Genomic DNA, 25,446 nt, shown 5'->3' with positions numbered 1-25,446 from the left:
GGGACCCTGCCTGCTGCTCCAGTCTGGCCCTTTCCCTGGAGGAATACCCTGGGATCTGCAGTCACTCAGCTTTTCTACAAACCCCAGAACTAGTTACTGCAGAGCCTCGCTCAACCCCGAGCCCAGCCGAAGCTTGTCTTCACTCCCTCGTGGGTTCATTGTTCATTCTTTAAATAGAAATGTGTGTTAGCACCTACTCTGTGCCAAGCACTGTGAGAGGTGATGGGGCGGAAAGAGACACAGTCCCAGCTCTGAAGGAAGCCCAGCCTACTGGAGGTTAGAGATCCATCAACTGGCCATTACAATGCAGGGTGACAGATACATGCTCTGGTGGGAAGGCATGTCCAGGATGCCTCAAGAAAGGACATGCATACCAGCCTTGGGTGCCTTCTCCACTTTCTAAGAGCTCCTCTAACTCTCCCTTCCAGATCTCCTACTGATTTTTTTTTTGTCATCAGTTACATTTTTAATTTCCAAGTCTCCTTCCTAGTTCTGATTATTCTTTTTTCACAGTCGTTCTTTAAAAATGAGTAGGAATCAGCCAGAAATGTGCAGTTGGACCAGGACAGATTCTAACAACCTGAGCAAGGAGCCTGGTTATGAAGATCCAGCCTCTCAAGGTCAGGCTGTCGGTAAAATCCAAGGAGATATATGGCCACGTTGATAAATGCAGTCAATCCCGTCTTCATGCATTCCACCCAGTCACTTCACTGCTCCAGTGCTATCATAGTCTGCTGTTGCAGGTTATGGTTTGGGTGGTGAGGGCATGGTCTGTGCTTTCAAGAATTCACTGATGAATGGAAGAGAGAGCCCAGGAAGAGTTGCAACACCAAAGCTTAAGTGCTATGTTCACAGGTGAATGAAATTGATTAGGAAAACATGGAGGAAGAGACAGGGCCGGTGAAGGGGGCAGTGGGCACAGCAGAAGAGATGATTTTATTGCTGAGTCTTAAAGGATAAGAAGTATGCCCCGTTTAGAGCAGGACCTGAGGAAGTGGCAAAGGGGGAATAGCATTCTTGGCAGAGAGAAAGACGTGTATTAAATTAAAGTTGTAGTTAAGAGCTTATGGCTCTTGAGACTGGTGAGAAGGTCTCTGACTGGAACCCAGGGTTCAGTGAGTGTGGGAGGATGGATGGGGAGAGGACACTGGGAGGAGATGAGGCTCTGGAGAGGTCGGTGAGTCTGGACGTGCAGAACCGCACCTGTCATGTTAAGGAACTTGTTGTTTGTGGGTCTTAAACACTTATCATGGACCCTTCTGAAAATATGATGAAAATTATAGACTTTCTCACCCCTGAAAAATGCACACACACACGAGCTTAAAGGATCTGAAAATGATTCTTATCCCTCAACTTTGGTTGTGGGGAAGCCCCAGACACTTTTAAACAGGACTGTCCTATTCAGATGCATGATTGAGTTCTGACTCTTCCATTTCCAGCTGTGTGTGGCTATGTGTCATCTCAGGTGCCAGCTGCCCACCCCTGCAGCCCCCCTTGAATTGCAGCAGCAGTTGAGATGGATGGTTCTGTACAAGCTCAGACATGTCCTCACAGTGGCATTTGTGGCCCCAGTGACCTCTACAAGGCAGATCCTGACCTAGGGACCTAGGGGAGAGGGGTGTCCTTGCATAAATGCCCCAGCTTCCCTTTGTCCAGGTCACCATCCTTCCAACCACTTTCTGTCTTCCAGAAAATTCCAGAGTATCTCATAAGCTAATTTGATACATCCATCCCATTCTCTTTATACCTCAAAAAAAAAAAAAAAAAAAAAAAACACTTTAATGTGTTGTGGTTATCAAGAGGGAAAAGAAGTAAGTGCTTGTACTCAGTTGGCAACGACCAATGAGACATCTGTTTAAAATTTTTTGTACTACTTAGAGTAGAAAGTTTAAAATATAAGCTTTTAAAATAAATGTTTAAATTTAAAACAAATATCAAATTGAGGTTAAACATTGAAATAAATTCTGGAGAAGGAAATGGCAACCCTGTTCAGTATTCTTGCCTGGAAATTCCCGTGGACAGAGGAGCCTGGCATGCTCCAGACCCATGGGGTTGAAAAAGAGTTGGATATGACTTAGCAACTAAACAACAACAAATTGAAATAAATTAGAATCAAAATGGCTAAAATCAATAAAACTGGAGTTAAAGATGAAAACATTTAAAAATCACTTTTCATTGACCAAATAATAATGCCATGTGCCCAGTGTTCCATTATAACATTCTCTACAAAAGGCAAAATATACAGAGTATGTGCTATGATCCTAGTTTATGTAAAAAGGGAAAAAGTGCTGAGTCCTAGTTTTGAAAAAATGTATCCTCCTCCTCCTGGTCCCAGTATTCAGGATGGTTCAACACTCTGCAGGACTAGAGGGCCAAAGGCTTCCAAGTTAGCTCAGGTGTTTGTCTTTTTAGTGGTCAAGTCATTGAAAAGAAAACTGAGGAAAACAGTCCATGGCTATGACCTTGACTTCTCTGTTAACCTAAAAGAAAGTTGTGCCATTGTGTAGAAAGAAGTTCCCAAATCCTCTGGCTTGCCTAAATACAGACATATAGGAGAAACTGGATTTGGGGATTGAAGGTAGGAGAAGGTGCCGGAACAAATCAACTTACTGAGAAGAATTCTGCTGCTTCTTGGTTCTGTGATATAGGAAACTTGCTTCTTGTGGTCTCTGAGCAGGATGTCCAGAGTCTGTCGTAGACAGGAATCTCTTGGGAGAGGACCAAAAGGGAAAAGGAGGCTAGGGAGGGGCAGAAAAGAAAACATAAATGGGAAATTTAAAGAACTTTTAAAATTTAAATTTTCTTAAAAGCATTGTAAGGTCTTTGTTTCCATTGTTGTTCTCTTTCTCTCTGTCTCTCTTTTTTTGCTTTGTCTAGTTTTACCAGAATTTCCCATACAAATGTATAGGATGACCTTGTAAAAGGAAATCCAGCACTAGGAAGAGAGAGCTGCTGAAACATCTCATCAGTTTATGGTAGGGTCTCAGTGCCTTCTTCTGTGGCTTTTGAGCAGGTGGAAATCACTAAGGTAGCATTTAAAAAAACAGATGCTTTGGTCCCTCTGCTAGAGAGTCTGATTTAGGCTTGAGTGTGACCAGGACATCAGTATCTTGAAGATCTTTCCACGTGATCTAAAGTGCAGCCAAGGTTGAGAACTCCTGTTTTCACTTACCATCTCATACATATTATGAAAAACCTGGGTTTCTAGTTAAAATGCAGACTTGAATTCACTAGGTCTGGGGTAGGGTTTAAGAGTCTGTTTTGCTAACAAGCTCCCAGGTGATGTAGATGCTGCTGGTCTGAAGACAATACTTTGAGAAAGATGGACTAGAGATCTCTGAGGTCCTACTGAGCTATTATTCTACCAAGTTGCTGGATTTCATGCTTTTAAATATCACTCGGTTAGGACTCAAACAATTCTGATTATTATGGTATAATTAGTTGATGGACTATTATGCAGCCTTGAAAAGTTACAATTATATAGTAATAATGAAGGAATGTTTTTGTCATAATGGAAATGAAAAAATTATGGCAGATTAAAATTTTATATGCTCACAAGTATGTCAAACAAATAAAAGTTGCATCATTGTCAAAATGTGGTTCTTCCCACTAAAACATTCTGTTTCTCTGTGAAAATATCATCTTCATATCTGTTGAATAACTCAGGGAGCATCTCAAATTGTAAGTAGTCATGTGAGACAGGAGAACAATGACTCAGGAAAGTACAAGGACAAATTTATGTGTAATCTCACCAGGTAACTAGCTATCTATGTGACCTTGGGCACATTGCTTAAATGCAGTGAGGCTTCATTTTTCTCTTTTGTAAAATGGATATTAATATAAAAACCTAGTTCGTGGAGTATCATGAAGATGAAATGAGACAGGTCCTCAGTAAGTGATGACTCATGTCTAAGTGTCTTGATTTGCTCATCAGGCAATGAGAGAGCAGACTAGAAAATCTCTAAGATTCCTCAAACTCTGACTTATGAGAGTGGAGGGCTTTGGTTTTGGAAGATTTATAGAAACAAGATTACTTGGAATTGCTCTGGATATCCAATAAGTTCTTATAGTTTTTAGCACTGTACTAGGCAGCCCAGACAAAAAGTGAATAACTTGGAGGAGCTCACAGTGAAACAATTCAATACAATATGATGTATGACCTAACAGAGGCATATACAAAGTGCTTTGAGCATCTCAAAGTGGATGTAGAAGAGATGATAACGTAGTTCTTGAAAGGCAAAGGAAAGAAAAAGCGTTCAAGCAGAGAGAAGCACATGTTCAAAGACTTGGAGGCATGAGAGCAGATTGTATGTCTGGCGTGGCTGCAGTGTATATGTGTGGGGAGGGGGTTGGGATATAAAGATGAAACCTGGATTAAGACAGTTTATGGAGCACACTGTTAGCTACAGTGATGACTTTGTAACTTACTCTTTGAACTAGGAAGTAATGTAGTCAGATTTCTGATTTTAAAATGAGCTCTGCATTGAGGGAGATGATCTTGAAAAATGGAGGCAGGTGGGAGATTATGACAATAATCCAGGCAAAGGTGACAAAAAAACAAAAAAAGGTGTTTTAGAAAGATCAACAGGCCTTAATAGTTGCTTGCAGTGCTGGTGTGGGCAGGAAATGAGAAGAATTCAAAGATACCTGTGACCCAGATAGAAAATCAAGAGGGCAAGGTTGGTGGGAAAAGTGCTACAACAGACCTTTTTAGTTGGAGAATCCAGGAAGACAATGCAGATTTGTGGACATGTGTCCCTCTAAGACTGGAGGAAGAGAGATTACAGAATCTGTGTACCAATGGTGAAGTCATGGGTGCATCAATATTTGTTTCTGGAAACATCATCAGTGTTAGAGGTTTCCACAGCAGCCTGTTTCCAGTGTGGGCCAAGGACACCCTCACAAGCATCAGAGCACCCAGTGCTGGGCTTTTTGCTGAGACAGAATCTGCAGGATGAGAGATGAGCATTTATATCTCAAGTCTCTCTTTGCTCTAAGGAAAAGAGCTCTTTAAAAACTGATGAAATCTATAGGCACAGTACCATCCAATAGAAATATAAAGTGAGCTAGTAGGTAGTCTTGGTCTTTCTAGTGACTATGTTAAAAATTATAAAAATGAGCAGGTAAGATTAATTATTTTTTTTAATGGGATACATACAAATATTATAATTTTAACATTAGTCAATGAAATAGTTATTAGCGAAATATTTTACATTCTTTTTATAACTCTACATCTTTAAAATCTAGGAAGGATTTTTCTTGAGTTATTTAATTAATTTATTTATTTATACCTGTGCTGGGTCTTCATTGCTGCATGGGCTTTTCTCTAGTTGCAGCCAGAGCAGGGGCTACTCTGTAGTTGTGGTATGCGAGCTTTTCATTGTGGTGACTTCTCTTGTTGCTGAGCATGGGCTCTAGGGCACAACGGCTTCAGTAGTTGTAGCACGTGGGCTCAGTAGTTGTAGCTCCCAAGCTCTAGAGCACAGACTTGATAGTTGTGATGCATGGGCTTAGTTGCTCTGCGGTGTGTGGGATCTTCCCCGACCAGGGATCAAACCTATGTCTCCGGCATTGATAGGTGGATTCTTTACCAATGAGCCACTAGGGAGGCCCTCCAGTAGGGATCTGAACACAGCACATTTCAACTGAAGCTATAATATATCAGGGACTCAAAAGCCACGCAGTAGTGGCTACTGCATTAGACTGTGTAGTTAAAAATACCTCCCACTCCTTTGTTCTGAAAAAAACACATACACACAAAATTTTTTTAGAATTTCTAAGGATGCTTATATCTCCTGAAGCATATCTATACTTGATTAAGAACTCATGTTTTTCAGGTCTTTGGGCTTTTTGAGACTGATTCTGAAAATAGATGGCTTTCTTCAATATTGTGAGGTTGATTTTAAATATTCTAGTCATGTAGAATATAAAGAAAGGTACAGTGAAAAGTGAAATGAAAGTCGCTTAGTAGTGTCTGACTCTTTGTGACCCCGTGGACTATACAGTACATAGAAGTCTCCAGGCCAGAATACTGGAATGGGTAGCCTTTCCCTTCTCCAGGGGATCTTCCCAACCCAAGGATTGAACCCAGATCTCCCGCATTGCAGGAAGATTCTTTACCACCTGAGCCATAGGGGAAGCCAGTACAGAGTGATAAGAATTCATTCTTGCATATTAAAAAAGGATTAGATAAAGCTTTTTGTTTTATAGTTCTATAGTGGACTATCTACTCTAAAAGGTGGGTTTTTCATTTTCACAGGACACATTGTTGGTTACAGTCTTGACTTATTAACTCCGAGAATACCATTTCTAGGCTGGACAGAAACAAAAAGTTAAATGCAACATTTTCTAGGTGGATCATTTTAAACACGCTTTTAAATTCAGTGAATTTAAAAAATTGGTTTAGGTGGTTTCCTTTCCACTCGTCATGGTTATAGACATATCTCAGAGAAATGGCCTGAGGCATCGCTCCTTTTCCAAACTCCTAGGTACCATTGCTTTAAAGCAGCACTCTTGTAAAGAAGACTTCTTTCTGAGTCTCAGGCAGAAGTATTTTTAGAGAAATCATCACGTTGTATTTGAAAGAATGACCCTTCCTGTAATTGGCCTGTTGGGATGATTTGGTTGTGGTCTCACATAATTATAGACCCGTGCCAACGGTCTGAGGGCCATCAGCATATTTCCAAGACCTCTAAATCAAGGGTATTTGGTTAATTGCTCACAGGTGTTTTCCTGTGCTTATGAATACACGCAGTCTATGAATTTTACAAAACTTGGCAGAAGGAAGGGCCATGCAGCCAAGGAGTTTCTTAGATTTACTCAGCTAATTAATCAGGCAGGGTAGGGATTTGGCTATTCTGTTGAGGGAGCTAAGTGTTCGGAGTCCGACTGAGGAGTAACCTGTTCTTTTGAAGGAGAGTTTAAGAAGAAAACAAAAGGAAATAGGAAAACTTCAGTAAGCGGCTGCCGGCAGAGCTCAGCATGGTGACGCACCCTGCTCTGGCAGTTTTGCACAGCAGGGTCAGCTCTGCCTCTGCAAAGAAATGGTGCTGGCTTCTAAAATAAAGCAACTGTGTCAGGGTGTGAATTTTAACTTCTAAAACTGTGTCTAAAGTACAAGCCACTGTGTTGACTCTTCTTCCTTCTGGTTACCCAAGGTCATTATTGCTTGGGCAATGGCCTTGAAAAGTGTGGAAATTCTGAGCAGAGGATTCTTATATCATATTTGTTTAGAAATTCATCCTGAACAAGTAAATATGACAGTATTCTGTGGCATAATGTGAAATCCAAAAGAATGTCTCAATAATTGCTGTAAGTCCTTTCTATGACAGTCATTCATGGGAAAAATGTGTGGGGGCCTGGTTAGATGAAATTTATCTCCAGCCAGCCAGACCACATCATTCTGCCCAAGAAACTAGATAGAAACTAGTTTTGCATTTCTCTTCAACAATCATAGGTGAATTCCTACAAAAAAGCCAGGAAAGCCAGATACTGATGTTAAGAAAGATGAAAAGGACATGGTTTCTGTCATCAAGGCAGTTACATTTGAGGGGAAAGAAGAGAAAAATGTTTCAGAGGGTCAATTGAATGTACTACATACTATGGAAGAATCTTTATCCAGCGAGCGAATCTGGGACCCTTTTGTGGAGGGTGTAGCAACTGTGTCCAATTATGAAAGATAAGTAAGCGTACAGCTGAGAAAGTTTGGTATTCAGGGAGAATATTACAATAAAGCAAAGAACTCACCTCATACCTGTCAGAATGGCCATCATTAAAAAATCTACAAACAAAAAATGTTGCAGAGGGTGTGGAGACCCTCTTGCACTGTTGGTGGAAATGCAAATTGATACAGCCACTATGGAGAACAGAAGGGAGATTCCTTAAAAAACTAGGATTAAAACTACCATATGACCTAATAATCCCACTACTGAGCATATACCCTAAGGAAACCATAATTGAAAGACACATGTCCCCACTGTTCATTGTAGCACTATTTACAATAGCTAGGACATGGAAGCAACCTAGATGGCCATTCACAAATGAATGGATAAAGAAGTTGTGGTACATATACACAAGGAAACACTATTCAGTCATAAAAAGAAATGAATTTGATTCAGTTCTGGTAAGGTGGATGAACCTAGAGCCTATTACACAGAGTGAAGTAAATAAGAAAGACAAATATCATATATTAATATACATATATATGAAATCTATAAACATGGTGCTGATGAACCTATTTGCAGGGCAGCAATGGAGACTCACGCATACAGAACAGACTTGTGGACACGGCAGGGAGGGGAGGAGAGGGTGGGACAAATTGAGAGAGCAGCATTGAAACATACACATTGCCATATGTAAAGTTAGATATCCAATGGAAATTTACTATATGACACAGGGAGCGCAAATCTGGTACTCTGTGATAACCTGGAGGATGGGGTGGGAGGTGGGAGGGAGGTTCAGGAGGGAGAAGACATATGTGTACCTATGGCTGATTCATGTTCATATATGGCAGAAGTCAACAAAATATTATAAAGCAATCACCCTCCAAGTAAAAATTAATTAAAGACTACAAAGAACTTAGTGGAGAGTGGATAGATGTGAGGCTGAATACAGAGAGATAACAAGCTCCATGGACACCTTTTCAAAGACGAGGTGGGCTTAATCTTGCTTATAATCTAAAGGGGAAGATCCAGTAGAGGGGAAGAGATACAAGCAGGTCTTGGAAGTTCTTGGAAGTTACGTGTATAAAGGACATAGTTGTTCTGAAATAGAGGGGTGGCTCAACTACTATGACCAGAGAGAAAGACAGCAGGGTGGGGATGCATGCAGAAAAGCTTGTGAGCAGATAAGGAATTTGAGACGTTGGTGCTTTACTGCCTCAATTTTCTGATGAATTGGAAAGTTCTCTGCTTTAAAGCAATGGTTCTAATCCTTGGCTATACACTGGAATCATCTGGAGAGCTTTAAAAGCAAAACAAAGCAAAACTGATGCTTGAATCCCCTGCCAGAGAGTCTAATATAATTGGCCTGAGATGCAGCCTAGGCACCAGGATTTTTAAAAGGTCCTGGGGTGATTTTACTGGGTTGCCAAAATTGAGAACTCCTGGCTTAGACTAGAGTAAGGGGGCCAAGGAAAGTAGTGAAGAGGTCTAGAACAGCTGTTAAGGTCTGGAAAAGGGAGTTGAGGAGAAGCAAAATAATTGTGAGGCAATCTTAAAGCCAAGTGAATCTTAATATCTTACCTTGTGAAAGTCCCAATCTTCACCGGCTGATTTCTTCCCCCAGTGGCAGAGTTATGCTAGCCAATTAGGCTGGTTGTGGGGCTGGTTCTGAGATGGGCTTTACACAGGCTCCAGGCAACAGAAAAAGGGATCAGGTCATTTTCTGTAGTCTAGGATGGGCCTGGGGGAAAGTGAGGCGGGGAACAGCTCAGCCCAATTCCACCATAATCCTCTATCTCTACTAGTCGACGTTCTTATGAGCAGGAATTTGGACCAAAAAATTAAAAACCAAGTAAACAACTCCACTGGAAGAAGCCGGGGGACCAAACACTCCAGCACACATATAACTAATTGCTGAATAACCTAGAGGTGAGTGTACACATTGACTATAAATATATATGCGATTGCATGTCAGGAACTCATTTCATGCCCATCACTCTGAAAATCCCCTTTCATGCCCATGAAATAAAAAGTCAGGACATGGGTGCTGGTGGGTCAGGCTCTCCCATTTGTCACAGAAAGCTTATCCCAAGTCACAGGAGAGCTGTGTGCCAGCCCCCTTATTTCCCCTGGGGATGAGCAGCATTGCTCTCATGAGAGCAGTGACCTATTATTGAACCGTTTTGCATGTACACAGTGAGTCATTGTTCTGGCAGAATTCCCCGCTCTCCACACACATTTTTACCCACCTTTGGAATGTGGGAACACTGACCATGTATATAATAGCCTGGCAGAAAAGTGACTCTGTCAGAGGTTTTCCTACTAAACAGCCGGAGGGGAAGCCAGGAACATGAGAAGGGATGGGAGGGCAGCGGGGAGGGGGGGGGGGGCGGGGAGGGGTGGGTGGGGAGAGCCAGGTCAAGAAGTATAGAAAGAAATTTCAAGAGGAACCAGAAATCAGGCTCCCTGCAGTGTTTCTCACCACAGGAACACGCTGACTGGGTAAAACTCAATGTCAGCAAGATAAGCAACGTGATTATGTATGTGGAAAGCATTTACCATAATGCGCATATGTATATATTTAAGACTCAGTGAGTTACCTAACATCTAGTTTCTCAAAAAAAGAATATTACCTACCTAACACAGCTGTTACAGGTATTAAATGAGTTAATATTATTGGAACATTCCTGGAACATTGTAAGAGAGCAAAAAATGGCAATCATTGCTGTTGTTATTATTATTTTCTATGTATTAGGCAGCTCTGAACTTGAGGACATTGTTACCTTTCTTATTTTTTTCTTTAAATCTATTTTACTATCTGTAAAAGGGGGATAAAATCATCTGGTTAATAGGTACATAAATTTAAGGGGATTAGAACACTTATGTCCCTAAAACTAAAATAAAACATGCAGTGTACAAATTCATTACATGACAATCCATTTATCCACAAGTAGTTATTAAATATTTATTATATGCTTGCACTGAGCCAGGACATGAATGGTGTCTGCCCATATAGGGCTTATAGTCAGCAGGAGAAGCTAGACTTTACATATGATAGAATAATAAAATGTATATTATATATATTATAAATGTACAAATTTATAATTGTGATAAGGTTTTGAAAGAAGGACCAGTTGTTTTGTTTGAGCTTTACAACAGGAACTGCATTAATTTGGGTATAATACTTTTCTGAGTATGATATTTAGTTAAGACATGCTTGATAAAGAAAGTAGAGATGGAGGGGGAGGGGAGGAGGAGGAAATGTCCCGATCAGTTTACACACCGAAAAAGGACCAAAGGCAGCTAGGGTTTAAGGAGCCAAGTAGCAAGAGATCTAGGCTTACATTAAGGAATTTTAAATAAGAGCACAACTTGTTCCTGTTTTTTTTCTCCAAAGGTCACCCTGGTTGTTTTGAGGAGAACAGATTGGAGAGAGAAGAGGGTGGAAGAGAGAAACCAGGTTGGGGAAAAGAAATGATGGTGGCCTGGGAAAACTGGAGTAGATGGAAATGAGGAGCAGCATAGGCAGAGTCGAAACATATTGTGGAGGTGAAATTGGCAGGACTTGGTGATAGACTTGAGTGTGAAGGGTGAGGGCTGAGAGGTGCCGAGAATGGCTACTAGATTTCTATCCTGAGATGTTGAGAAGATGGTACAACCAGCAATGGAAATGAGGAAGTCTCCTGGACGAACAGGTTTGGTGGGGAATATGATTAGTACGTGTCATTTGTTTTCAAAATCATTTCATTGAAATGCAAATTATTTTAATCCATTGCAATCAGTAAAGAATTATTATAGAACAATTATTAACTTATGTTTTAGAAATTGTAATGTGAATATTATAACTTTTAGTATATAAAGTTGTAATATTAAGGAAATCTGAATGATTCTTGGACTCCATTTGTATAAAGAACTTAAAGGTGAGGTAAAAAGTAGAATCAATCATCTGATGACTTAGTACCCCTTGACAATTGTTTTGGCATCATTTAAACTTAAAGATTATAGCTCTGCAAATAAAACCAAAATTTCTCAAGACAGGAGTTCTGTACTAAAACCTCCTAGCCTTGATAATCTATAAAATGAAAAGTCTTCTTATATTTATATTAAAAGATGAATATTCATAATATCAACATGAAAGCTGGGCAAAATGAAGTGAAAGTGAAGCTGCTCAGTCGTGTCCAATTCTTAGCGACCCCATGGACTGCAGCCTACCAGGCTCCTCCCATGGGATTTTCCAGGCAAGAGTACTGGAATGGGTTGCCATTGCCTTCTCCAAAAAAAAAAATGAAGGAGCCCTTAAATTTCATCTATGCACATGAGTCCAAGGCTCAACAAAGTGGCCAACAGATATCAGTATCTCTTCCATAAGCTGTGGCTGTAGGTGACTGTTTATTAAATCACAGTTGAGCTTTGAGGTACAAGGAGGAAAAAGAGGAGGAGGAAGAGAAAAGAAAGAAAAAAATAAGGAAGACAAGTAGGAGGGAAGGGAGAGGGAGAAACGAAGGGTGGTATAAGTAAGGAGAAAGAGAGGGAGGAAGGAAGAAAGAGGGAATGAATGAAGGGAAGAAAATGAAGGGGGGCAGGGAATGAATGAAAAAAAAAGAAGAGAAAATCCCAACTTTTACTTCTAATGAATCTGAGGCCAATACATAAAGGAAAAAATACCACTTGGAAGAGTTGTCATAAATATGACAAGAAAGATTTCTTCCCCAATACTCCATACAATAGACCTCCCTACCATCCACCACCTTCAGTAACTACTCTTAAAGCACCAATGACAGATGGAGAGTCAGAGAATATTCCAGACTCAGAGCATAAAGGTTTACAGCTAACGGACAATTTATGACTGGAACTTAGGATGCAGATCAGTCCAGATGTTTGGGGAGTTTATAGTTTCCAACAGCTGGTCCCCTTACCTACCAACATTACACCATCGACTTTGTATACTTTTCGGAATATCTGAAATATCTCATCAGCTGGATTCCACATGTTCTCTTCAGGGATGTAACATTACTCCATGAAAACAAGTTAAAACGTGAAAAGAAAGATGAACTTGAGAAAAATAGATCAAGCTTTTGCTTATGACAGCTGTACTTAATTTGCCGCAGAAGACAAGCAGGTATTTTCCCTGTAGTCAACAGTGTCGCCCATGCCCTTTTCACTTTCAGGGGTGACTGGTGATCGGGCAGATTAATTCACCTTTACGAGCCTCAGGTCCATCGTTGTAAAACAAAGTGACTGAACGAAATGGGCTCCATGAGATCTCTTCCAGGTCTGTCCTTCAACTTTGACTGGCCTTCCTGGGAGCACTGTGTTTAAACCTCATGGGAATTGGCTTGACTTCTCTGTGGAGGTCATCCAAACCTGATTTCTACTCAGCTTGTCCTGTGACTTCTAGTTTTAAGTTGGCCTGGGAACTTCTCCTCTAAAATTTACAACTGGATGAAATAAATCCATCAAGGGCAGCTAATTAGAATGAATATCACTGCCAGCACTAACTTATGAAGGAAGTTCTGTGAGGATAAAGGGAAATGATTCTCCCCAGACACAAGGAAAGTTCCACTGATCTGGCACAAGGGTGGGGATCCGGTGCCAGGAGGTGGGGTAGAGAGGTGATTACTAGGTTATTTTTCTCTGAGAAAGGCACGATTCCAAAGGGGACAGGGATAAAAGAGGCCCTGTGTCCTTGTATTTAGGATGCAGTTAGACTTCAGCAGTCGGATATTTGCCTGGACCCCTGAAGGCAGGGCTTCCCCAGCCAGTGGCGAAAAGCCATCATCTTTACTTCCAGGGATGTCACCCTTCCCAGGAAGCCTTGCCCACATCACCAGCCTTTTTCAGGCTGAATTTCTCCAGCATGCTGAGCAGTGACTGTGCAGCCTCAGCAGGATCCAGCAAGACAAGGTAAGACACAGACTCAGGCCACTGCCGCTCCCATCAGTTTCCAAAGGTTCCCACTGAACATGAGTGACCACAGCTGCTATCGGCCAACATCCACAAGCCATGTCTCCAACATGTTGTTGTTGGTTTTGACTTTCCCAGAGACAGTTCCCAAGTAAGAAGCAGTAAATTCAGGGAGAAGCAGGATCTGGGCCAGCTGACTTACCAGTTTGCTGATAGAATCAACTTTGCTGCAATGGGGCTTTCACATTGCCACATTCCACTGCTACAGTATAATTACTTTAAACACAGAGTGGCATCTAACCACGCCACTGTTTACGTGCCCAAATCAGCACTCAGAGGACACTTTTTGATGTTACCTCGACATCACATGTGACTTTGGCCGGGAAAATAAGCCTGGTTTTTTGTGCTTGACGTCTGATTCAGAGGCTCTGAAGTGGTGTGTTGGATCCGGTAGCCTGCCCACCACAGAGCTGTGTGGCCGTCCTCACTGGTTCAGCCTGCAAACCAGCTCCATGTGGGGGCGGAGCTTTCCTGCCTGGTTTTCCTGCTTGTCTTTCTCTAATAGTGAGGAACTGACACAGCGTGACCCACCAAGACCAAGCTATTTCCGGATAACACTTCCTTAACTCCACCAGTGCATTCAGATGCAGTGTTTCACCCAAAGGCCAGACACCCAGCTGATCTTTTTAACTAGGCCTGACTGTCTTACTGCTCCACCCTGTAGGCTGTTGAACATGGGCAGATCTTCATGAAAGCATAACAGAGAGAAAGAACTAAAGCTACTGGATTAGATAGTATTACTTACAGATTCTTGGATATCTAAATGAAAGAGGGCTTACACATCTTTGACAAATGTTTTTAAGTCTTTTTTATATGATACCAAAGCAATGGCTTTTAAGAAGATAGAAAATACACAATAGGAACCTTCCTTACAGCTCACAATAAGTAGGTCAATGTGATTGTCGTTGCTTAGTTGCTAAGTCGTGTATGACCATTTTGCAATTGTTGTCTGACCCTTTTGCAACCCCATGGACTGTAGTCCACCAGGATCCCATATCCATGGGATTTCCCAGGCAAGAATACTGGAATGGGTTGTCGTTTCCTTCTCCAGGGGGTCTTCCCGATTCAGGGATCCAACCAACGTCTCTTACATTGCAGGAGGATTCTTTACCTCTGAGCCCGGGGAAGCCCAGGTCAATGTGATTACCCCCACTTTGAGACTGGGAAACAGATTCTACCAGACCTACTTGGGGCAGAAAGGCAATGAAGATGCTAAAGTTAGAATTGAAAGCCCCCACCTGGGACCAGCTTATGTGGCCACAGAAGTGTCCAACATAAATCGGGTGACCATACACTTTATCAGGCAAACCAGGACTGTTTTTTCAGAATGGAAAGGAAATTATCAAAATTTAAACATGGACCCATGTCTTATACCACTCACAGAAATTAACTTGAAATGGATTAAAAACTTAAATGTAAGATCTAAAACCAGGAAACTCCTAGAAGAAAACATAGGAGCAAAACTCCTTGACATGCATCTTGATAATGATGTTTTGGATTTGACACCTGAAACATAGGCAATAAAATATAAAATAAACAAGTGGGACCACATCAAACTAAACAGTTTCTGCACAGCCATCAATAAAATGAAAACACAACCTAAAAAATGGGGAAAATATTTGAAGACCATATATCTTTTAAAAGGTTAATATCCAATGCATATAAAGAACTCAAAACCCTGAATAACTCAATTAAACAACAGGGAAAGGACCTGATTAAACTTTTCTCCAAAGAAGACATATGAAAGGTCAACAGGTGCATGAAAAGTTGCTCAGCATCAGTGGTCATCGGGGAAATGCAAATTAAAACCACAGAAGCATCATCTCACATCTGTTAGAATGATCATCATCAAAAAGACAAAACAAGACATAACAAGTGTTGATGTGGATGTGGAGGAAAGGAAACCCTTGTGCACTGATGGTGCACTATGTAAACTGGTATAGCCACTCTGGAAAATAGCATGGAGGATCCTGAGAAAATTGAAAATAGAACTTCCATATATGATTCCCTAGTTTCCCTTCTGGGAATATATCTAAATGTAACCAAAGCACTAACTCAAAAATATATCTGCACCACCATGTTCATAGTAGCATTACTTACAGTAGCCAAGACATGGAAACAAGCTAAGTGTCCATTGACAGATGAATAGCTACAGAAGTTGTGATGTATATATAATATATACTATGGTATATTACTCAGCTATAAAAATTGAAGAAAACCCAATGTTTGTGACAACATGGAAGGACCTTGAAGGCATTATGCTAAGTGAAATAAGTCATACAGAGAAAGACAAATACTATATGATCTCACTTGCATGTTGAATCTGAAAATGGCAACATTAACAACAAATCAGACTCATAAACAGATCAGACTTGTGGTTACTAGAGGTAAGAGAGGGACTGGGAGAGGGGAAATTGGAGGAAGGTGGTTAAAAGATACAAAGGTCCACTTATAAGATGAGAGAGTTTAATACTTAGGATGTAATGTACAACATGACTATCTGAAACACTGCTGCCTGATGTTTAAGAAAGTTGTTATAAAAAGATCCTAAGCGTTCTTATCACAAGAAGGTTTTTTTTTTTTTTCCTTTATTCTTTTCTTGCTGCTTTTTATTGTAGCTAGAGGAGAAGATGGTTACCTATTGTGGTAATCATTTCACAACTGATGTAAATCAAACTATCAGGCTGTAAGCCTTATACAGAGATGTATGTCAATTATTTCTCAATGAAACTGGGAAAAAGACTTAAACAAGAATAACAGGCATAACCTGAGGCTTTCTGGCAAACCAGGACACACATCCAAATCACCCTCCAGCATCTCTGTCAGTGGTACTGCGTCTGGGTGAACCATGAATCCAATGAAGCATAAGTTTCAGGCTGCTCTCTTGCACCTTTATATGCTGGGAGGAAAGCAGGCTTGTAGTGTTACAGGTTGAAGGGAAAGCCAAACACATGCAGAGGGCATCTGTATGGAAGCAATGTTGGTAACTCTTCTAAGGATATTTTAGGAAAAGTCCCAGATCCCCAAGGCTTCAGATACCTATTAGGATTTCTTTCCTAAATAATTATGTATTTCTGTGTTTAATATTGGGCTTCCCTGATAGCTTAGCTGGTAAAGAATCTGCTTGCAATGCAGGACCCCAGTTCGATTCCTGGGTTGGGAAGATCCACTGGAGAAGTGATAGGCTACCCACTCCAGTATTCTTGGGCTTCCCTTGTGGATCAGATGGTAAAGAATCTGCCAGCAATGCAGGAAACCTGGGTTCGATCCCTGGGTTGGGAAGATCTGCTGGAGAAGGGAAAAGCTACCCTCTCCAGTATTCTGGCCTGGAGAATTCCATGGACTGTATAGTCCATGGGGTCACAAAGAGTTGGACACGACTGAATGACTTTCATGCATAATTTTTTTTCTTCTTAAGGATCCTCCTTTCCACCCCTCACCTCTACCCAAGTTATCTAAGCCTCAGGTTTCATATTTAGTACCAAGGGCACCTGCTAAGGTGGTGCAGTCTTGGGAGAGAAGTAGGGATCAACAGCATCCCACAGGGTACAATCCCCTGAATAATATTCCATTGTATGTGTGTGTGTATATATGTATATATATATATGCACCACAACTTCTTTATCTGTTCATCTATCAATGGACACTTAGGTTTGTTTCCATGTCTTAGCTACTATAATCATGCTGCTATGAACCTGGTGGTATAGATATGTCTCACTATGATTATATATATATTTCTTTTCCCTATGTTTCTTCTGATTTTTGCTTTATGTAATTTTGTTTCTTTGTTGTTAGGTGTCTAATGGTTTATGATATCTATCTTCTTTGTGAATTGTACTTTCGTGAACACCTGGAGAGCAAGATCCATGCCTTACTTTGGAATATTGTCCTTTCCTGAGAAAGGACATTTCTCTGAGAATATTTTATCAAGTGCAGAAAAAATAAGAATGGGAGCATCTTGGATAATGTCATTAATAATTTAAATAAAATAGATTTCCATTTACATTGATTTATATTATTCTTATATCCTACACAAATATACTTAAAATTTTGTATCTCATATGTTGTTAGTAGATGTCCCTAAGACATTTAGAAAAACTGGCAAAAAGATAAAGAGCTCTGTATTTTTAAAACCATCTGCTCGGCACTGCTTAGCCAGTGAGTGCAAGCAGAGTCCAAGGCTTCTTCCATCCAGCCCCAAGAGCCCAGAGGGATGTTTTTCACTTGCCCTTCTAAACTGTGGCACTGAGATAGCTAAACATTAGCACCAAATATTTTATGCTCAACAAATTAGTAAAATGAATTTTTTAAGTCCAAATTAGAGCCAAGGGGGCTTGGGAAATTTGTCTGGATGGCTATCTTGCTTTGTCAAAAGCTCACTTACAGGATTGGTCACCCTAACCTCGCACAAATTAAAAACTTTGTAATTAAAACATTAGAAAGTTTTCAAGTTGTCCAGGTAGCAGGAAAATCGTAATGACAATAATTATATTGTATCTAGAAACTGTGCTTGAAGACTATACAGTTAACGCTATGTCTTCCTGTTACACTAAAAGATGTCAACATTGTCATAATTTAAAAATTACATTATTTACTGCCCACCCTTACTCTAACATAGTATGAGCTGTAAAATAGGTATAGGGATGCAGCAGTGAAGCAGGGCAGTCTAGGGGCACTTTCATTACTAAAATCAGTAATGGGAAAATATCCTATGTCCAACAATCTGCATACTTAGAATTGGGTGAATTTGCTTGTGTGTTGGGGGAAGTGGTGATACAATTTTTTCCCATTTAGCAGAAACTGATTCAGAAGGGGTTCAGTAATTTCTACTGTTGCATTTCAGAGACGAAATGACTGAAAATGAAAACAGAACCCAGAAATTCTGACTTCTAAACCTATATTTGTCCCATGACCCTTCTGGGATTCCCCTTACTTTTTTTTTTTTTTTCTGAATGGGGGCAAAAAATAGACATATTTCTACTTATGACAGGAAGCCGTGCCTTGGATAACTATTCCCTTGACCCAGACTGGAATGTAACTTCTTCAATTTTATAACAAGCTGCCATAGGATAAATCGCTATAGTGTTAGAATCCTTTTGCTCCCTAGCACAAATTCCATCACACTAACCAGGCTGGTGTCCTTGCTGTTCTGGGACTCAGCATGCTCATTCCTTGTTCCAGGAATGGTCTTCCCTCTCTTCTCTGCTCATCCAACCTGTATCTTCTATCAGATTCACCGAGGCCTCACTTCATATAAGGAGGGTACTCCCCTTCTCATCAGCTCATAACTGGGCCCCTCTCTGAATTCCTCTAGCACTTACTCTCTACGTCATTCTTCTTAGAACTTCATTCTCTTCTCTTTTTATCTTCACTGAACTGTGAACGCCTGGAGAGTAAGGTCCATGCCTTACTTTGAAATACTGTCCTTTCCTATATTCACTAGGCATTAAATAGGCAACTTACAAATGGCTGTTCAAACAGCCCCCAGAATCATCTTATCCTTAGTGGTACTCCAAAGCTTGATGAAGAGTGAGAGAGCATGATGGGAAGCACATGAATTTTGAGTCAGACAGAATTTTTTAATCTCTCTTTGTCCTAGTTTTGTCTTTTTTCTGCTGTAAATAGGAATAAGAAGACCTAACTTAAAAAAAAAAGACCTAACTTGCCAAGTTGTCCAGATTAGAAATAATGTGAAATGTCAATTACACTGCCTTCTGTATAGTGGGCTGTTATAAGTGGAAGCTGTTATTAGTTATATAATAAGACCTGGGGGAAAAAATGATTTTATTTTGTATTCATTTGCCAAACAGATGAGTTTTGAGATTACTCTCATCAAAGGAAAATAAAAATTATTTGGCAATATTATTTGAACTCTTGATTAGAGAAGTGTGGAGGGAAAATGGGAAAGATTTTGGGCTGTGTGAATGTTTTTTTTACTTACTTACTTACTTACAACATCAGGCTCAGAACTGGGGTTTTCTGCATTGAACATACCAGCAGTCACATCTTCAGAATGAAAGGTTTTAAAGCATGTTCCTCTGCAAATCATTTCACTCTGTTCTCAGGATTTGTCAGGCTTCTCTGCTACTCTTGCCTAATGTCAAATTAAGAAGATAAACAATTTAAAAACATACCAAGGGAATATTTTAAAGGAATTTTGTATATAATGATTTCTCTTTAGCCAAATGAATAGTTTTAAATACTTAAGTAAATACTTAATTACTTAAGTAAATATGTGCATAGATCACCATGTGAGAATGTTCTTGATCCATAATCTCCTGTCTTTTCCTCAGTGGAACAGATGCCAAAATCTTTGCATTGACTGTAAACCAAACGAAGTTGCTACTTAATTAGCTGTAGTGACCTGGTAGCCTGAACACAAATGGTCCTTTTATTTTCAGCCACTCCAGTGATTTCCAGCAGATGAAGAGCCTGAAACGTTCTGCCTGTCTGGAGAACCTATAACTGAAAGTCAGGTGAGTACCCTCTAAAAGAAGAGAGTCCTCTTCAAGAGAGCCTTATAACCTGATGAGCAATTTATAAAACACTGAAGAAGAGGCCCACAAGCCTCAAAGACAGAAATCTATGAAGAACTGACTTGATGCCTATTCTTGGGTGAGTCATATGCCCTTGTCCCCTTTTGGCTCCTCCATTTGTAAAAATGAGGGTGATGTTTTTATGAGATATTATCATGAGGTCTATTTAGATGTGTGGCATAGTGACTGAGGACACTGGCTTGGAGTTGGAAAGACCTGAACTTAAATCCTTGGTTTATTACTTATCAATGGTCACTTTGATCAGAAAACCTCTTTATATCTTATTTTGTTGTTTGTAAAATTGGGGTAGTTATTGTTCCTATCTAATGGGGTCATTATGAAGATTAAATAAGGTGTCTGGAATATCACAATAACTCAATAATTATTAGCTATTATTTATAGAGTACCCTAAGCTTCTTATAGAAAAAAGCCCGTATAATTCAAAATCCAAAGTATTCTATTGGCAGATAGGTTTGGGAACTCGTTTTCAATTTTAAGTAGATTTAAATAGGCTTCCACTTTCAATGAGCACTATATGCTAAATTACCTCAATTTTCTGTGTGAAATTCACACATTTTCTAGTTATTTTTTATATGCTTGTAGAATTACAACCATCAAGATTATGTGATTATGTGTCACATTCATCTGCATAACAGTGCTCCCTCTCTCGTGATAATTTCCCTGTGAAATACTAGGACTAGATGAAGTAAAGGGGGGAATTATTAAATTATCAAGCCCTGAACTAGTCAAACTTGACTGTTCTTTGAGATTCTCACCCACATTCATTTGCAATAATGTAATTTCAAATTAATGATCTTAGCTTCTCAGGTATATGTTTGTGAATGAGACCTAGAAGGAAACTTCATAAGTAACTGAAAAGTGATGATTGAAAGATACAGTTTTCCTTGGTTTGAACTGTTACCTACAGGGGTTAAGACACTTCAGAAAGTCTAGGCAGATAGGACATGCTGGTGCACAGATGACTGAGAGACAAATAGATGGCAAAGCATAGCCCAGAGGAAGTTGGAAATGAGAAAAGGCAGGATTGGGAGAGGGTGGCTCAAAGAGAGACTGCTGGCCAAGACAGGAAGTGGCTGGATGGGCATGTTGGTTTGAAAAAGATCAGTCTATGCAGATGTGTGCTACCACCTCTGTTTCTGATGTCAATGAGCAGAAGTCGCTCTAGTCTGCTCCTCCTCCCTCTGTGGCCTCTCTACTGTGGCTGACATCACCCAATCCTGCTTCCTTCCTCCCCTCATAGCTCCATGCCTTACCCAGCTGGAAAGTTGGAGCATTGGAGTTGTTTACCATTAGATTCAGAGCATAATGAATATTTGAGCTGAAAGACAGATGCATGCCTATTCCAGGAATACATCCTGATTATCATATTCTCCACAACCACTGAATGCTACTTTTGATAAGGTGATCACCTCATGAATTACATATAACAATAAGCTGCTTATTTTTAACAGTTTTATTGAAGTATAATTGATATATCATAAAATCTATTTTAAATGTACAATTTAATGACTTTTTAAAATAAAGTCATACGGTTGTGTAATCATTACCATAATCCAGTTTGAGAACATTTCCAACCCTCCAAAAGATCTCTTATGCTTGCTTTCAGTTATTCCTCATTCCTACCCCTAACAACAGGTGGTCACCAATATGCCTTCTGTCTTTATAGATTTGCCTTTTCTAGACATATACATGAAGTCATCCAATATGTCTTTTATATCTTTCATTTAACATGATGTCTTTGAGTTTCATCCTTGTTTTTATCATGCATCAGTAGTAGTAGTTTTTTTTTTTTTTTTTTGCTAAAGAGTATTCCATTGTCCAAGCACACCTGATAGACATTTGAATTGTTTCCAGTCTTTTGCTACTACAAATAATGCTGCTGTGGACATTTACATATATGTCTTTGTGTAAATATATGTTTTCATTTCTCTTGGGTAGATTCCTAACAGCAAGATTGCCGATGGAGATGGTAGGTTTAACTTCTTAAGAAACTGCCAAATGATTTTTCAAAGCAAAAAATAAATTTTGCATTTCCATTAGCAATGAAAGAGGGTTCCAGTTTCTCCACATCCTTGGCAACACTTACTATTGACTGTCTTTTAAGTTATACCCATTCAGTAGGATCGTAAGCATCCTAAAATGACCAGAAGTCACTTATCAACTTGAAACAGGCCCTTTGGTGTCCATTTAAGAAGAAATGGAATGCTTATTTGATATTTCTTGTTTTGATCAAACAATTAGAATAAGAGTGTGTGTGTGTGTGTGTGTGTGTGCGCACACGCTCGCACACACACACACACACACCCCTAGCCCTTGATATGAGCAAAGGTAGAGGCTCAGCACTAATTGTCTTCTCCACCCGGCGAAGAGGCCAGCTTCTTCTCCTATACAGCTCCTCCTCTGCTCCAGAAAATTGAAACAGATCCCTTTAGGCTGAGCCTCTCATACCCCATGGTATTATTTCAAAGAAAACAATCAAAAAAATTCAGGGAAGTCATTTATTGATTTTCTTCCCATATTGATGGAATTAAGTGATAAATAATGCAAGCAGAAGCAAAGAGAAGAAAGTAGAGAACCCAACATTTGTCAATTGCCCATGTACTGAATATGAGATAAGCCTTTTCATATTTTTGATATAATCTTTGATATATCTTTTAAATCTTTGATATAATTTTATAAATCACCGTTTCATGGTCAAGAAGTGAAAGCGCAGAGGTTAGGTCAATTGCATAAGGTTGCACAGTGAGTGAAGTTAGGTTTTAAGCCCAGGTCATTAGCTCTGAGCTGATTTTATTTCACTATACCAACTGACAAGAAATAAACAGGAAAGGAAAATTTTAAGGAACAGGGAGCAAAAAGTTCATGTAAATGTTAACTACTGAGAGAATGTAACAAGATTTATAATGGTCTAAATTATACAACCAACAATTGGTTTGTGGTGCGGGGGTTCTGTTATTTCCCATGCTTTGATGCCTATGACATATAGAATCCAAACCCTGGGGACTAGGAATCAAACTCAAAGCTTCAGGAAGGATGGGGAGGAATGGTATTCCTGCTTACTGATTTTCTCCCAGCTAAGAAAAGATTGTTCATTCTGAGCACTTGCCCAGATAGTGCAGAGAAAATCCACAGAGACATTTTTACCACCCAGGGTGAGAAACTGAAAGGTTCCAGAATTAAACTAGTACATTTTTTTGAGTAACAGTTCTGCTTCCCTTGGATAAGCAGAATCTTTGCTGATGTCATCACCACCCACCACCACCTGGCATCCCTGCATGGTGGTGGTCCGAGCACTGGAGAAATGGGTGGAGCATTTAGAAGAGATTACTTGGAGGAGCTGTCTCAAAGAATCACATTTACAGATTCTACAGAGAGGCCTCCTTAATCTCTGTCTTTAGGAATAGTTGATGTATGTGTCTCTTACTCCATCTTTTTCCATAACGTTTATATGGTCATCATGAAAGGAAAAGTGGTTACTCATCTTTAGGATGCCTAGTTTCAAGGGAAATGGCACTGCCTCCTTTAGTCCTGTTCCTTAGAGCGTCAGGTTAGGGGTTGATCATGCTTAGGTTGGGGATATGTAAAGGGGACAAGGAATGAGCGATGAGAATATGAACAATATTCTGTGAAATTACCTTTTCTCTAACAGCCAATAAAGCTCTAGTATTTGGGGATTATTTAGATTTTTGCCAGCTAAAGTCTTCAAATTTTAGGGCTTTAAATTAAATCCTGACTGACAGCAATTTGTTACTCAGCTCATATTATCGATATGTACTTAATAGCTCTTATCTTTGAATGGTAATAAAAATACCAGTGTATGCCACAGGATCTCAGAGTGAGAAGAAAAACCAGCAAAAGAGGTTACAAGGTGCTTTGCCAGAACAAATGTTTATTGATGTACCCAATAAAAACACTAATAATAGTAGCACAGATCAATGCCACTTCCCAAACTAGATTCCAAAACATGTTAATAGGTGATCTGGGGTGGTGGGAAAACCCAACTCCATGATCAAAGATATTTGGGAAACACTGAGTGGAATTTGTGCAACACTAAAAAGACTTTAATGTATTAAGTGTGCACTCTCAGCCTTCAAAAGGGGGAGAGCATATGGGGATTTTCTGAGCTGCTTGAAAAGACAAACATTTAATCACAGGAACATGTTGTAAAACATTTGGGGGTAAAGATGACATGGAAAATTTGCTATTGCTTCAAGGATATATTTCCTTGTCTTATCCAAAGTTCACATATCCAGACCACTCTTCATTTCACCCACCTTCTGCCTAATATCTCCAGGAAGGACTCAGATTGGTAAACATATAGAGCATAGGGAGACACTGAAAGAGGAATGGTATCTATGATCCTTTCTAAATCTGAATTATCTTCTGAAAGCCGAGAGCCAGCCTGATTGAGGCACTGGTTAATGGTGGTTTCATATAAAAAGGAAATTCTTCATTAAAAACAAAACTAGAAAGCAAACAAACAAAAACTAACTTATATAGTAACTACATGCAGTGCATGGGACTTGTTTGGATCTGGATTCTAACAAACCAAGTATAAGAAAATATTTGGGGGATGAGTGGAAAGTTTGAAGTTTAAGGAATTATAATTATCGTGTTAAGCATGATAATGGTATCTGGTGCTCTAAGGACATATGCTTAGCAGTTTAGTGTGGAATATCATGATGTTTAGGATTTACTTTAAAATAACCCAGGGAATTCCCTGGAAGTCCAGTGGTTAAGACTCCTTGGTTTCACTGCCAAGGGTGCAATTTCAATCTCTAGTCAGGAACGAAGATCCTGCAAGTCATAAGGCATGGCCAAAAAATAAAAATAAAAAAATAGAGGAAGCAAATATGGCAAAATATTAATAACTATTCAGTCTAAGTAATGGAATATAGAGAGTTCTTATATTTTTTGTTAGTTTGAATATTTTTATGATAAATAGTTTTGTTTTTTTTTCCTTCTTAATGCAGATTTGTCAGTCCAGATCTACTAAAATCAAACTCTCTAGAGATTGGATCTAAAAGTCTGCTATTGTTTCCCTCCTCTTCTCTCTTACCCTCTTTTTAAAAAATCATGTGTAGTATCAGCTAGCTGAGATGCTAGCTTCCTCTGGACTGTGATAACCTTTGCACATTGCCCCGTACTTCACAGCCCAGTACTTGGCAGCCAGGTTGGTGTGTGAGGTGATTTTAACACAGGAGAAAGCCTATTGCAAGTGCTCCTGAGCAGTGCTTGGTATGAAACTTCAGGTCTTTTCAGTA

The 25,446-nt window shown here is 39.7% G+C and overlaps 1 protein-coding gene across 1 annotated transcript in view; it reads left to right on the top strand.

The window, feature by feature from the left end:
- The window catches only part of FRMD6 (FERM domain containing 6), a 259,825-nt gene that overhangs the window by 131,289 nt on the left and 103,090 nt on the right, over positions 1-25,446 (top strand). Inside the window, exon 4 of the mRNA XM_061157375.1 lies at positions 20,027-20,101. The gene's annotated coding sequence lies outside the window, so the exon portion shown is untranslated. The remainder of the gene's footprint in view (positions 1-20,026; positions 20,102-25,446) is intronic.

The sequence above is a fragment of the Dama dama genome, chromosome 12 (assembly GCF_033118175.1).
Source record: "Dama dama isolate Ldn47 chromosome 12, ASM3311817v1, whole genome shotgun sequence".
NCBI classification, from domain to species: Eukaryota; Metazoa; Chordata; class Mammalia; order Artiodactyla; family Cervidae; genus Dama; species Dama dama.
This window is presented reverse-complemented; position numbering and strand designations above follow the sequence as displayed.